This window comes from Cyprinodon tularosa, unplaced genomic scaffold, assembly GCF_016077235.1.
Source record: "Cyprinodon tularosa strain WSP-4 unplaced genomic scaffold, ASM1607723v1 ctg42, whole genome shotgun sequence".
NCBI classification, from domain to species: domain Eukaryota; kingdom Metazoa; phylum Chordata; class Actinopteri; order Cyprinodontiformes; family Cyprinodontidae; genus Cyprinodon; species Cyprinodon tularosa.
In genome coordinates, this window is record NW_024039141.1 from 2,477,548 (window position 1) to 2,493,107 (window position 15,560).

The 15,560-nt window shown below is 36.7% G+C and overlaps 1 protein-coding gene across 4 annotated transcripts in view; it reads left to right on the forward strand.

The window, feature by feature from the left end:
* Positions 1–15,560, forward strand: part of frmpd3 (FERM and PDZ domain containing 3) — a 153,896-nt gene that overhangs the window by 53,581 nt on the left and 84,755 nt on the right. For 3 of the 4 annotated variants that reach the window (XM_038299157.1, XM_038299158.1, XM_038299161.1), the window contains one exon: positions 11,050–11,157. The exons of the other annotated variant lie outside the window; for it this stretch is intronic. The gene's annotated coding sequence lies outside the window, so the exon portion shown is untranslated. The remainder of the gene's footprint in view (positions 1–11,049; positions 11,158–15,560) is intronic. 4 annotated transcript variants of the gene reach the window in all.

Below are 15,560 nucleotides of genomic sequence, written 5' to 3' on the forward strand. Positions count from 1 at the left end.
ACAAAAGGTCACTTTTAGCAAACTCAGATACAATTCTCGTTTTGACTCTTTTTACTGTAATTAAACATAGCAATATAAACAACTCATAATAGCCCTTATTGCTGACTACATTCAAGGTTCACATTTCTCATTAATGACCCACATTTTTCCAGAAAATGATCGTTTCTGATACATTTACCAATAGGGGTCAGTGTACATTACAAGGAAGTCCTTCAAGGTCCTGAGAACAGACATGTTTACCATAATTTAAAAGTGGAAAAGATAAGTAAGAGTTGGAAGATGGAAGATGCTGGTTCAGTAGCAGGGTGATAGGAATGTTTTGCCGAGATGTAAGCTTTATATGAGGGATTAGCTGTCTCCTAAGATTAAACACCTATTACATGTTGTTAGAGAAATCCAAAAACGAACAGTTTGACCGAAAGGAAATACAGAAGAATTGGCTGCAGTATGAGTTGGTGTCTGGGTGGAGGGAGGTTTTGGGTTCCCTGTTGGGTTACAGAGGAATCCACTTTTTGACATGTTGTAATCTGGTGTGTCCTTCTGTAATAATGTCTCTTTCTGGGTCATTTTACTGGTCATCTTTATCTTGGCTTGCAGACTGCTTGTTCAAGGACTAAGTTGTAGTTTTCATTTCAGCCATTGATATTTATAGACTAACACCAGCCAACCTAAGTAACATAGCAGATAATAGATATAGATAATAGATATAAAAACAGATTGTTTGATGATTGATTATTTACTCAGTAATTCAGGTTATAGGTTAGCCTTTTAAATCCAGTCTTTGGCAGTCTTTAGACTTTTGTCAATTTAATTTGACTTTTTACATTTAACTTGTGGTCCTCATTGTAGACAAACTGGGACAACTCTTATTAAACTTTAGTTCTGGAGGTGTTATAACATAGATGTCTAAACTTTACATTGTGACTTTTGCTATAGCTTCTAAAAGGTTAGTTGCCTGTTGATTCCCACATCCTACAAACTGACTTAAAGACAGAAAGTTCTTCTAAGTTTCAGTATAATTCTAAAGTGATAAAATTAAAGTTTGTAGATTCGCTGATTCATGTGAGAAGTTCTTCCCCAATTATTTCCAACTACAGATATGATGGACATTTTTTTTCACTGCCAATTATATTGACAGAGAAGTGAGACAAACAAGCATAAGACCAGCTTACTTCATACTCCACACCTTCAAGCGAATATTGTTAACCCTACTTTCCATTTGTACCTTGTTTCCTAGTAATTCTAGGAACCAACCTCAGGAGAAAACATAAAAAGACTCATGTCCTTCATTCTTGCCCCTCTGCTTAAAAGCAAGGTTGGATTAGTAAGCTCTAATTACAAATAATGGCTGCAATGAGACGTTTCATGTTGTTACCATAGTAACTCTGCAGATGCCATGCCAGTGGGTGTTGTGTTGATATATGAATGTTGCGTTCAAAAAGCTGCACGTTAATTAAATGTGCCAGAAATGCAAATGTTAAGACATATCCGGATGTGCTGGAACACAATTTTTCCCTCTCTTTATATGAACCACTTGTGTACACAATGTTTGTGTGATGAAGTCTAGAAAGAATGCTTTCACATTTGTTTAGTATTCAGTATACATGATATTATCACCTATCCAAACTGTAAACTACTGGCTGTCCTTGTTCCTTCTACAAGGATAAAACAGAGCATTAAAATAAACATTGTAGACGAGTGCGGCTTGCTCAAGACAAATGTATACTTTTTTTTTTACATGTGTAGTGAATATCAATTACTTTAATGGACTTCAAAAAGACCAACCAGCCCCAATGGTTGTAAAAAGACACACCAGTCTAATCATTTATCACTAAACGTAAATTGAAGATAAATTGTCGACCTTTGAATTAAGTTTCAAAGTAATCCTCTTTTAAAGAAGGCAGAGGGGATTTTAATGTTATTTTAAAAACTGAAATCTATTGAAAGGATGCACATTAATATCTGTTTACTAAAGGTTTTGAAGATAAAAACAAAACACATGGCATTGATGAAAAGGAGAGATTTTCTATGGTGAAATTGTTTCTGTTTCTAAGCCACTCACTTTTTGTTCCCTTACATAATATCTGTTTTCGATAAACCACGACGGCTAATTGAAAACACAAAACATATCAAGTCTCTATTCAATTATCGGATTTAGTAAAAAGATAATTTAGCATGATCTTGTTCAGAGATGTATTAATTAATGGAGTTTGGAATGAAAAATAAAATAAGGTTACAGACCACTTAAAAAAAACCCACCCCAGTTCACACCAGTGTCTGCTCAGGACATAAAAGTGCTTTAAGAGACTATCTAAATCCAAATAAACATATTTCTCCCTTACATTTTTTCTTTGACTTAAAAATGCATCTGGACAGACGGTATGGTTGCCTCTACTATCTGCTCCAGTGGTCACTTTTAAATAGCACAGTGGTGCTTTTCTGTTTATCTTCAGGCTTCTATTTCTGCTGGTTCTTTACTTTGGATTTATATCGGGTTATAAAACAAATGTTTTGCAGGACTTCATCTGAATTAGGCAAACAGGCATATTCAACAATGTAAAACTGCTGCTACAAAGTGTTTAAGCAACTCTTGATAAATTGGTTTGGTCCATTTGGTTTTTGGTTCCAGCTTCAAGACTTGTGATTTTCTGGGGAAGCAGTCGGTGTTATGGTAGAACAGGCACGGCTTTTAGTTTTAATGAAGCCATCCGTGGTTCAGTTCCTTGTAGTGAACCCCTCGGTGCATTTATTTCCACCTTAAGTCTGTGTTTGATTGCTGTCAAAAGCACCACTAGTGCCACAAAAATCTAAAAAATATCCTCTTATTTCTGTAATCTAAATTTAGCCAAGGGGAGATAAGCCTTCCATGAGCAAATCATTTGGTATTTAATACTGAATTATTGCACCTTAAGATAATTAATTATGAAGGATAATTCCCCCCAAAAAAGTCCTAAATGTGGGATATGTATCTCACTTTAAGGTTATTTTCCTAACAACAAGCAGATTAAGCTCTAAACAACTAGACTTACCGCCACAAGCACAAGGTTGGCCCATAATATTTTATTCAAACAAAGCCGTTTTGGGATGAGCATGGAGAACTTTGATGAAAACAAATTCCTGCTTTCCACAAACGATGCCAAAACTAACTCTGGTCCATTTGAATCAAAACAAATGTGGCAGGTGTTAATACAAATATACCAAATAAATTAGAAAACACCTGGCAAAAAAAGTTAGCAAACCAATGTACTATGGAAAAATAACAAACTATGGGGAGAAATGCTTTATTTAAGTAGACCTAATTTTAGTCTGTTTTAAATTAAGAAAATAAGCTGGCTACTTGAAATCTACAGTAGTCTTTTAGGGTGAGAATTAATTAAAAATCTGAGCGCTGGATCACTGTACACATATCAAAGCACCTGACGGTGAAGAAGGAAGAAGTACAAGGAGAAAGGAAAGAAAAAAATAAATCAAACAATTACAAAAGAAAAGGTAAGAGGAAGAAGAAAAACTCACAAATTCAACAAAGCAAAGTTAGCCTATATCAAGAGACCTAAGCATTGCTTAAATACATTAGCTAAATGTGAGCTTTTCTTAACGTTTATTATATTAAGCAACATTTATCAGAAGCAAAAGCAGCCAAATCTGTAAATTTATCTGAGTAACTAAAGCTTATTTAACTATAATTAAAAGCACTCACTGAGAAAGATTAATAGCCTACTGCTTCAAGTTACTTAGACTTAGATGTAGACTTAGACAACTTTTATTGTCCTTTTGTACACAGAAAGTGTATACAAAACGAAATTGTCTTTTGTACATTTCCAATTCTTATCTGCAGCATGGATCAGATATAAACAGTGTTTGAGAAAAAACATGCGCCCAAAAAATAAAACCCATTAATATGGAAATATGGTGCAATTATGCAGTGTTTTGTTTGGTGTTGTCAGTTTTATGCAGAGTCTGCAACATGATTTTGGGTTTTCTCAATAGTTCAGCTGTCTGATGGCGGTGGGGAAGAAGCTGTTTCGGAATCTGCTGCACCTGCATCAAATGCTGTGAAGCCTCTTCCCAGAGGCCAGCAGGGAGAACAGTCCATGATGGGGGTTTGAGGGGTCATTTATAATGTTATGGGCTCGGGACACACGGCGCTGGGATAAAATGTCTTTAATGGAGGGAAGAGGAGCCCCGATGATCCTCTCTACTGTTCTCACCTTCTTCCAGTCAGAGGTGCTGCAGCCTCCAGACCATACAGTAAAACAGCTGGTCAGAACGTTCTCTATGGTGCTTCTGTAGAAGGTCGTGAGGATAGGTGGGGGCAGGTGAGGGTGTCTGTGATGTGCACCCCCAGGAATTTGGTGCCGCTGACCACCTCTACAGCTGAGCTGTTGATGAGCAGTGGAGCGTGGTTAGGACAGTTCTTCCTCAGTCAGAGATGATCTCCTCCGTCTTCTCCACGTTCAGAATCAGGATGTTATTTCTGCACCAGTTCACCAGCTGCTCCACCTCCTCTCTGTAGTCCTGGTCGTTGCCGTCTCTGATGAGGCCCACCCCGTAGTGTCGTCTACAAACTTCCCGATGGGATTGGTGGTGAACCTGGGGACGCAGTCATGTGTCATCAGGGTGAACAGCAGGGGGCTCAGGATGCAGCCCTGAGGGGAGCCTGTGCTTAGACTGATGACATCAGAGGTGTTCTGTCTCACCAACTGACTGAGGTCCGTTGGTGAGGAAGTCTAGCAGCCAACTGAAGAGGGGTGTATTAGAGCCTAGCTGTTCCAGTCTTCCTACTAGATGCTGTGGGATGATGGTGTTGAGAGCTGAACTGAAATCCAGGAACAGCAGCCACACATGGGTGTCCTTCTCTTCCAGACTCAGGTGAAGAGCAGAGCAGACTGCGTCTTCGGTGGAACAGGTTTGTCGGTAGGGGAACTGGGATGGGTCGAATGTTGGGGGGAGACTGGAGACAATGTCTTCTTACACACTGAATATACAATCAGAAAATAAAGAAGAGCTGCGTAGCAATTTGTTGCAATCTGGCATTTGATTAAAGATGTGCTATAAATCAATAGCTAGAAAGAAAGAAATCTATTTGCAAACTTAAATAATTTCTTACAGTTTCTCCCAAATTTGAACAGATTTATATTTCAAATCTTTGGGATCTTTAAAATGATTAATTTTCCTGAGAAGCTTTCTTTTCAGATATGTTTTCTGAAAACCTAACTAAAACTTAACGACCAGTATGCACAATTTCACCACTAGAGGAGCTGTTGGGCCTGTTGACCATAACAAGATGTGTAACACCTTTCTTTCTCTCTCTTTATCTCCATTCCAGCTGCAACCCCACCCTTAACCCCTATCCGTCACCTAACATGCAAATTATTACCTATTATAAGAACGCAGCAAAATAAATCACTCAACTTTATAAGGGTACTAGCAACACAACGTTTTGCAAATGATAGTCTTTAGATGACTGCCTCAAACCGCTGGAGGTTCTCTCCTCACTTTGCTCCTACTCTTTGCTGCCGTATATCGAAAGGGAGGGGCTAAGTTTTGTGTCAAAGCAGTTGGGCCTTGCTTTCTAAAACCTCGCAGAATGTTGACTCTAACATATAAAATCCATCCTCTAGGTAGAAATCAGGAAGCGGTGTTTGACTGTTAGTAAGATGTTTTTCTTTTTTTTATGTTTTCGAAAGTTACCACCTTGTTTTTTGTTCCACAAAATATATTATACTTTCCTCAAAATCATTTAGAACAGAGATTGATTGATTTCACTCTGGGCTCAGGAAAAAGAGTGATCAAACACTATGATAGAGCATGATCAATGATTTATGTGGGAATATAATTAAAGGGATAAGTCTGATTAAAGAGTCTGATGTGGTTCTGCATTTTTTATTTTGAATCAAAGACCCCTTTTAGTTACCAAGGAAACTTTGACTTTCACATAAAGGTGAAGAGTAAACTATTATGCAAGAGAGTCGAGGGCCCCTTTAAAGCTTAAAGAGATTTAAACTTCGCATTTTTAATCAAATCTTATCTAAATACTGAAATAAGCTTCTTAAAACTTGAGTGTGAGCTTTTGCTCAATATCTTTATCCAATATGGTCATTTGGTTCAAACTTTGAGTTGTGCCTTCTTTTTCCTTTAAATTGAGATTATGTCAGGTACCAGTGAGATGCATGTGTCAACCTTTTGTAGACACTGATCAGCAAAGCAGGTTGACTGAGTAAATCAACCAATTGCTCTGATTTGAGCCATCAAAAGAGCAAATTCAAAAACTAAATTCATACTACAGTTGCACTGAATGTATAGCATTCAATTTTGTTTTACAAAACAAACCAATATGAAGCAAGTAAGTGTTTTGTTTATTAGTAATCATTTCTCAACAAGAGGAAATCAGTTCTGTAATGCTGCATGAATACTGATGGAATGGAGCTGATCTCTTACAGTCTAATGAAGATGGTTCACTTTTATCAAACCCATTTTTTCAAGAAAGGATTCCCCCAAACAGGTACAAAAAAGACCATCATGCAAGCGCTGTCATTAAAGGTAAAAACCATTAACGAAGAAGAAAACAGAATCAACCTTTACATTAGTTTACATATAAAATACGGAAAATAATCCATAAAAACATGGCTAAAAACTGTTTAGAGGTGCCTTTAGCCATTATAGATAACAGCACTGTGGGTTATGTTCAGTTTGAATTCTTTGACCTCTGCTGAGAAGTGGTCACTGGTGAATGGTAAATAAACATAACAGCTTAAAGACCCTATGACCCACAATAGATACCATAATGGAGATGGATGTGAGAAATTTATACCACCAGTCATATTTAACCTACTGGGGTCACAGCAGATGGTAGGACTAAGGGATCAAATGCAGAGCCTTCAACTTAGCTACTTTATTGATTTACCCCCTCAGCCTTAACTCAGGATGCAGACCGATACAGATATCAACAAATTTACTCTGATAAGGATACAACTAAAAATGGCTTGGACAGATTATTTCTGTTCAAATAGTTCTTATAAAAAGGTATTATATTTATGTAAAGGAAATCCCAAAAAATTGAAAAAAAAAAAACATTTAGTTTCCTTAAAAAAAATCTAAAAACAGCCCAAGTCCAAGTTCTTTAAAGAGGAATGATCATAATTTTATACAGTGGCTCCCAAACACTGTTTGATGCACCACCTTTCAGTAGCTGTACAGTACATTGTCATATAAACAGCTTTAAGTAACAATAGTGAGAGGTTTGCATCAATGCAAATACATTATGACTGCAGGAAGTCTGCAAATTTGCATCTTGACAACCACTATTATATAAGCAGCATTATACCTGTGTTATTTTTCCACCTACACACTTTGCCTGGATGGCGAGCCTTTTTCAGTTTCTTGCACAAGCCTTGCATTATCTGAGAAACTTTTTGAAAGAACATTAATAAATTACAGACAGAGCCATACAAGCTCCTTAGAGAAACAGGAACAAGTGACAAACTCAAATAATAAATTTAAAACTAACCAGAAGACAAAAACATCCTGGAGCCAATTTATGAAACCCTCTGGAACTACAGACCTACTTTCACCCTTGCAGTTGTCTCAATTCAATGTGGAAAAACGGATTTGTTTGAAGTACGGTGTAATCATTAGCTGTGTTTACATGGTCATAAGGAATTGTAAGAAACCAGACTAAAGATGTGTTATGTCAACATGCCAGTTGGAATAGTCTGTTTGGATTCAGGAGAATCCAAATGAAAATATAATCCTACTACGATGGGTGGTTTATTCTGATTGACAATGTAATACGCATGCATGTAAACACTGTCAGGATCAAAGCAAGCTAATCTGAGTATACATGTTAGCCCAGTATATATTAATTTTATGTATTTACATATTAAGTATGTCAATATGTTCCAACTGCCATGTTTACAGGACACATATTCAGTACGGTCGGCCATTTCTTAGGATTACTTATGCTGATGTAAATTCTACAATCCAATTTTTTCTTATTCTCAAATCTGAATACAAACCAATGTTCATAAAATTTAGTGTATATAAGCATAGCTAATATTATCTTCAACAAAACAGATAGTTGAGGTACAGCTAATGATAATCATAACCTGATTGCATTTCCACACGTCTTTATCCTTTATTGTTTGAATTTTCCCTTTTGATTTCCAATTGTTTCATTATTTGTCTGCTTTTTCAGTTTTGTTTCCTTAAATAACTTGTAATATGATTTTTTGGTTGCTTTTCGACATCTTTATGTTTTTGATTGTAATGAACTTCTCATACTGAATAAAAAGGGCTGACTGATTAAAAGAAAAGAACATGGCAATAACCACCCTATAAGTAGAAAGTGGGGATTATTGGTAGCAAGAGCCTCACAGTATTAGGATAAATATCCGCTTTAACACAACCCACCTGATGTCTGTAAAAGCAAGATGAATACATGCTGTTATGTTGTTTAAACCAAACTCCTAACCTACCACCTATATTTCACAGTGGTTATTGAGGGTAATCCTTCATATTTATTATTTTCCAAATTTTTGTGAGCTTAAAATACATTCTGCCCTCAGTTTTTGTTATTGACCAAATGAAGTCTGATTTTATGCAGCACATCTGCAACGAAGAATCAAACAGTTGATGTCATTATATTCAGGTTCATAGGTCAGTGCATTTTTTAGTATAAATTTCCTTTTAGAAACAAATTTTAAAAAACAAGTGCCTATTTGATTTTAATTTTAAATACAAAAAGATATGCATTTTTTTTTAAACATAAAGTTGTCATAGCTCGAAACCTTGGACCCAATTTTCAAAAAGACAGATCTGAATGAGTTCAAATAGTCTTTATGTCCAAGCGGCGTGGGGATAAACCGGATCCTCTGTAGAAACAGAAACTCAGGTCAGTGACTAAGAATAAGGGCTGATAACGACCAAGAGCAATAATCACTGACTTGGTTCAGAGTTCAGTCTGATCACAGAGGAATGTGATGAATCCGACAAGGAGATTGTCCTCGGCTTGTGAAGGGCGGCGATGAACGGAGCTGATGCCAACTGACCCAGCTGTGTCCTGAAGGGAATATCCGAGCTGAATCGTAACAGAACAATGTTCATAAACCAAAGATCAGAGAGCCGATGAGGTACAGATGGGGGAATCCAAGCCGAGGTCAGAAAAACAGTCCAGGTTCGGTAAGCCAGTAGAATCCAGGAATCAGTCCAGAATGGATCAGACTAATAGAGCAGACCGGGCCAAAGCAAAAACTCATGATCCACAAGACAGAAACAGGTCACAATCAGATAATCAGAACAATAATGAAAAAGCTAGAGTTTCTCTCACCAAACAGCTCAAATAATCTGGCAGTGGTAGCTGGAAAACAAACAATATATATGGCAGCTGGACACAGGTGGATCTGATAAGCAACGAGGAGAAAATGAGTTACACAGGTCATTCCATCCACCAGTGCCAGGACTATGAAAAGCTTGTCTTTTTTTTCTTTTTCAAAAAGGGATAAACAAAACTTTAGTAATAATTTTAGGGTTTTTTTTCTATTTCAATTAACTGAAAATGAGATCCCTTTAAAACAGAGATAAAAACAGGCCTGTTGTGTTTATTATCTCAAACCGGGTGTTGTCACTTCACAATAGCACCAGATTTCACAGGGTGCTAATTGTTGCACTAGCTAAGAAAAACAAAAACAAAAAGATCTTATCTAAGATCTTAGATCTTAGATAATTATTTGGGATTTTAGACGGGGCAAAACAAGGCCAATCATCCACAAAAACCGCAGCACAGATATCATAACCAAGTGGGAGAGCAGGAGGGTGTTCCACAAGAAACGTCAGGAGATCTTGAATAAAAATGGCCAGTGCTTGTATGGCACTTTATCAACACCAAGGACTCCATAGTACTTCACACTAGAATCAGTCCTTCACCCAATGACACACACAATCGCATACTGATGCCGGTGAGCTACGCTGTAGCTACAGAAGCCCACAGCACCCTCTGACTAGAAAAGAAATGTCATGAGAGCTGTGTATACTATGTAAACAAAATGACAATAAATAAAGTCTGACAGAGAGAAGGTTAAAGCAGGGGCTCGAACCAGCAACCAACCAGTTTCAGGACCAACCTCTACCTCCTATACTATGAGATTGCAAAATCAAATTTTTCCTGCAGAACAACTTCTTCCTCTCCCACTTACTTGTGAAATCTGCACCTTGTCAAATATGCAGCTTTCAAAAGAAAACCAATATCAAAACATTTGGTTTGTTTTAAGATAATTTTATATTAATCAAAACTCAAAGCTTAACCCAAAATAATTGTTTATGTTTCACTGATTCCTTTTTGACACAAAAAAGAGAAATTGCTTCTATTTCAATTTTCTTTGTTGAGTTTTAAAATAAAGTTTCTAAAAGGAAAATTATGAGTTTGGAGATTAAGTTTTGTCTTTTTCTTGAATTTCTTGTAGGTCTAAGTTAAATATCCCCTTTTTCGTGTTCTCATGTTTCCCTCAATCTTGTTATAAAAATAAGTTTATATGTGCTTAGCTGTTGTGCATCAGTTTGTGTTCTTCAATGCAAACGTATCCTGCCTCCATCACTTATGTGCTTAGGTGCTTTGATTCAGCGCCTCTGTTATGTGGTGCACATTAGAGAGTAATTTTATGTACACAATATTTTATCACACAATATTGTATATATAATGTATTGATCATTAGGATATAGATCATACCATGTATGGCAAAGACGTTAAGGATGAGAGGGTGACTGATAATTAATTGACTTAAAAGGGGTGAAGCCAAACAGGAGTGGACCAAGAACTCCTCCTTGTGGTGTTTGATTTCCTGCAGAATTCAAGACAGAGCAGACAAAATACACCTTTATTTAAACCCTCATCGTTAAATTTCAGTGACCCTGAATGAATTGTAGCATTGGTAATTATTTTACATAATGCTTAACTGTTATTATATCACAGAGGAACAGTTTATTAACCAAACCTGCATGAGCAGAAAGCTGTGAGTATAAAGAACTGAGGCTGTTTCTGTGTTTGTTTCCTCATAGATACTCCCACTGCAACCCTGAGTGTGTTTATGGGAGTTTCCTGCTGAAGGGGAGACCTTTCCTGGGGAGACCTTTCCTGCAGTCACCTTTCTTTTCCTAAGATCATAAGTAAGCATTATTTTGTTTTAACTTCCAAACCTCTACACTAGGGGTGTGCATTGGCACTGCCCTCACGATTCGATTCGATTACGATTCACCAAGTAACGATTTGATTCTACGTTGCATTGCGATGCATCAAAATCCCATTGACTTCGTAAAATCTGAAATGTGCCCAGATATCCGCTTTCCAAGCTTTTGGTGCGTTTTTAATTAGGCCTACCCGTCTATCGCGGTCATCTAACTCCGCCTCAGCCATCTTGATTGTTGTTGGTATGCCCCCGGAAGTAATTGAAACTTCACAACTTGTCCATTTGAGGCCGGAAAATAAACAGTGACATAATCGATTATGGCATGTTGCCGCATCGATGCTGAATCGTGTATGCCCCGCATTGCAATGCATCGCTGAATCGATTATTGTTGACACCCCTACTCTACACTATTGTGAGAATCAGTGATTTCATATATGAGATGATTTATTCTAAGGCTGAAAGGGTTTTTAGACAGAGCGTGGGTTATATGTATGCAGTATCCTATCTCCCTTTCTTTATTTTGACCTGTCAGAAGCATAAAGGCAGATACGACCTAATTGTACAAGGATGAACTGCCAAATCCTCCATCAATGAGCCAGAGGCGAAAGCTCTATTCTTTTTCTTTAAATGCATATCCTCTTTCTCAGTGACTGATCATACTATAATAAGCTTTTTAAATGTACCACGAATAGCAGCAATTTACCTTCTAACACTCTTAGTCTTGCTGTCTTTCTTTAGACATTACACTCATCCCGTTCAAAGCTGTGAACATGTCTCTATGGAAATCCTCTGTTTTTATGACACTGCAGTAAAGGTGTGATTACCTCAACAGCAGTGGCGTGTGTGCTTGTCCGCTGCGGCTTTTGCTCAGATCTGCAATTCTGCATTGATTCCATGCCAGAGAGCTGAGTGCCAGCTCTGAATGGGGGTCCTTTGTGATGACCCAGTGTACCTGCCAGTGTTTTAACAGAATAACAGACTTTATAATAACGCTGCAGGGTGAAAGTCTGCAATCAATGCCGTAATCAAACCTGCAGCAGTTATAAGTATTTAGAAAGAAATGAACTTTCAATCCATTTTGCATTTAATTTATGATTATAAGTTGGGTTTTTTTTCCTGCCCAAAGAAAAATAGAGTTAAAGTATTTGCAAGAAATCCATTAATCACTGAATTAGTCCATTATTACTGACAATACTGTATTATGTGAAAAGAGTGGGATGATTTTTCTAATTAGCATATTAAACACAGTTTCTGTAAACATTCAAAACATTTAGTTTCTTCCCACATAGCTTTGGCATTGTATATTAAATGGAATTCCCACTTTTTGTCTCATAGATGTTGGCATCTAGTCTATTTCTGATTTTTTTTCCTGTGCTGAATCACTGCCACAAATCTCACCCCACTCTTTAATGTAGTCACAGGCCATGTGCAGAAGGACATCGTTTCTGGCTGCTTGTGTTCAGCTGCTAATTTATTTCGGATACTTTTCAGCATTTGTATTAAAGCAAATTGATAATTTCCATAGAGCACTATCAGCTGTGGGCGATATTAATATAAAAAAGGCTTGGTAGAGTATTAAAATTGATTTAAAATCAGTTACAAGAATTTGGAGGCTAAATATTTCATATTTCCACTTGCTAAATACAATAATGTGGATTTTCCTGGCTGTAAAGAAACACTTCACTCCTTTTATACTGAGTAAAAGCCAATATATGAATAAGACAGATCTGCATCCAACATCCACATGAACTACAAGCACTGTGTGACAAAATTAAACTGCAAATGATCCCTTTTTTCTTCATTTATTGCTAGAAAGGAATCATCACCAGGTTTTGTATCATTACATCTGTAATGTAGCACAAGGAATCTGGAATTAATCTGAAATCATAAAGTCATAGTCATTCGATTGATTATTTTTTTTCCTCTTAAATCGCTCAACCACTTCATGTCATTTATAAAAAAAATGTTTAAGTCTGTGCTTGTTTAGATACAAAGTATCTGTATCCGTGCAACACAGCTGGATCTCACAGGAAGTTAGAAAAGTTTCAGAATAAAGCTTTTGAATAACAAAGTTTTTGGATTATTTATTATCTATTGACAGATTTTCACCATGTAATAATAATTTAGGCAGCTAATTATTGCAGTGAGTGTATTTTGTGGCTTTTAGAACTGATGTCTCTAAGGACATTGCATTAATGATGGCAATAATTAACTGAGATAAAATTCCCTGCAGTAATTAGTCATGCTGTTTAGGCTTCATATAATAGCAAGGAACAAAAACTGAAAAGAAAACAGTTGAAGAAAAATGTTTTCATATCCTTAACAGATTTATTTAAAGTTATTTCATATATAAAAATGTTTAGTATAAGTAATATTCATTTTCTTATAGTGTCCAAACCAGACAGAGTCCAAACATGCACACAGCGTGATGGCAAGGAGGTCTTCAGATCTTAAAAGCCTATAATCTTGGAATTAATCTAGATTGATCTAAATTAAAATGGCTCATTTGAATTCATGAATCAAAATCAGAATTACTTTTTTTTTTTCTTGCAGTGCAACTGTTTACAGAAGAGAAAAAAATAAGATTGTAAGTACAAATAAGATGGAAGAATAGAATAAGATAAGGGTAAGAATAACATAAGGATGATTTGTGTGTGCTACCTAAATAATAAGTAAAAGTAAGTCTTTGAACAGGTTTCTCAAGCCAGGTAGCGCATTAGTCCGGGGGCTCATCACTTGTTTCCTAAATGCACTACAAACTGTTTCTGAAAGCTTTTCTACTCTGATAACTGGTGATAAAAATAAATAATATTCAATAATATGTATTTGTGTTTAGTTTTGTGTTAAAGAGGGTTGTTTACATTGTTAGTCTGTTCATGATAAGCTAACATTATGTTTTGGAGATTGCAGTTGTAAGTGTTAACATTGGCACCATCGGAAGAATGTTTCACCAGTTGCCTATAACGAACAAGCATTTCCTGTGTTTTTGCATTGTCTAGATCAAGAGCCATGTGTCTGTACTTTGGTTTCAGTGTGAGTAACTCACCTACTGGCAAACATGCTACAATATCAAGGTTAAAGTCATCATTAGTATAGAGTAGACCCAGATCCCAACTAGAGGTGGACGATACCTGGAATTCTTGGTATTCTATACGATACCAAGTAAATACAGGGTCAGTATCGCCGATATCGATACTTTTTACATTTAAACTTGATGTATCATGGAACTTTTGACCTTTCAGTGTTTTTGTGATTTTTATTTTATTGTTACAATTGAATAATGATAATATTAATAATGTTCTGTTCATTATGTTTTTTCGTGGGATAAATAATGGATTAGTCAATGTTAGCCCACTTAGATAACATGCTTTAATGGGATAAATGTACTGGGTTCTTGCAAGGTCTTAATTAAACTTCGTGAGTAAGCGATAGCAGTGGCCAGTAACATAGGACACACTGTATAATATCTACTTTGAAAGTTAATATGAAGGTGATCACTCTCTTCTACCTGGAAAATTCTCTGGAAGTCTGAAATGCCTCTGTCAGTGACATCTGTCTGAGGGTCGAGGGTCGGTCTGGACAATCAGTGAAGTTTCGTCTTCTCTCTCCATTTCTGTTGGTCAACGTTTTCTTGCTCAAGGTTTTTATGTGCTTATATAAACTTGTTGTGTTTCCACTGCATTTAACCAGCTTTTCACAAACCATACAGCTTGCCGTTGTTTCATTTAGGGCTTTAAAAACTTGCCAAATGGCACTTTGTTCCCTCTTCTTCATATTTTTTTGCTCGGTTGTTTGTGTGTCAAATGGAGAGAGAGCTGAGTGGGCGGGCCAAGCTGAACCTGCGTGCTGAGCCGGTGAGAAGATTGGAGGGGGGAACAGCAAAGTGCTGTAACACAGATGGGGAGAATGGTGAATCTGCTGCAATTAGTGCGTGCGGGAGAGAATAAAAAGTATCGATCTTGTTAAACGAATATTGTTCAATATCAAAACAAGCCTTGGTATCGATTGTGTCGATCCTAGGATCAGTCTGCCCACCTCTACTCCCAACCAAAGTTTGAGAATAGATTAACTGTGATATTTTGTTAATCGCGCGACGAGTGTCTGACGTTAATACAGGATGTCTAACTATAAATACAGTATATGTATTCAGTCCTACTGGTTTTGTATAGACTTAGACTTAGACAACTCCTTATTGTCATTTTGTAATGAAATTTCGTTTAGTACAGATTTTTAGACAGTAAACATAACATAACATACATTAGCTCTAAGTGAAATTAAAGTTCAAAACAAAAAAAAAAGCCACACTTGAAAAAAACCTGCTTCACTTTGTGCCTGAAACTAGCAACATAATTTGTTAGGCGACCAAAACGGAGAGATAAGATC